We start from the raw sequence: 547 nt of genomic DNA on the forward strand, positions 1-547 counted from the left end.
GATTTAATAATTAACATGCAACCTTACAGATTGTCTTGGGTTGGAATCACTGGTAGTAGAGCCTGAGATGGGAATTCTGTGGACATGATTATTGAGGAAATAATTGCAAGTAAACCTCTGAGAAATGAGGAAAGTGGGATAGGGCAGGGAAGAAAGCGAGCAAATTTCAGGAGTACTCTAGCCTCAACTTTATCCCACGGAGTACCCTCGAGCATAAAGGTGCCAATGTCATCCCAACTTTAAACAAGGAGATCAGGATTTTGTACCCTGTTATTTCAATCAGTCATAGGTTGCTACTTCCTGGGGGTTAGCTAATGTCCCAGGTATTTCCAGCCATACAGACTCCCCCATTGGCAGAGGGTCCTTTCTTCTGAGAAGTGTATAGGTTTAAGCTATGCGAAACCCACACTCACAGCAGATGGCAATCTTATACACCTGCCCAGAAAAGAATAACTAGGTAGGGCAGCAAGAGCATCTAATACAGAGGGGAAAACGAAATAATAAAAACATTTAATTAATCTGAAAAAGGTAGAAAATATAAAGTATA

This window comes from Propithecus coquereli, unplaced genomic scaffold (assembly GCF_000956105.1).
Source record: "Propithecus coquereli isolate 6110/MARCELLA unplaced genomic scaffold, Pcoq_1.0 Scaffold174, whole genome shotgun sequence".
NCBI classification, from domain to species: Eukaryota; Metazoa; Chordata; class Mammalia; order Primates; family Indriidae; genus Propithecus; species Propithecus coquereli.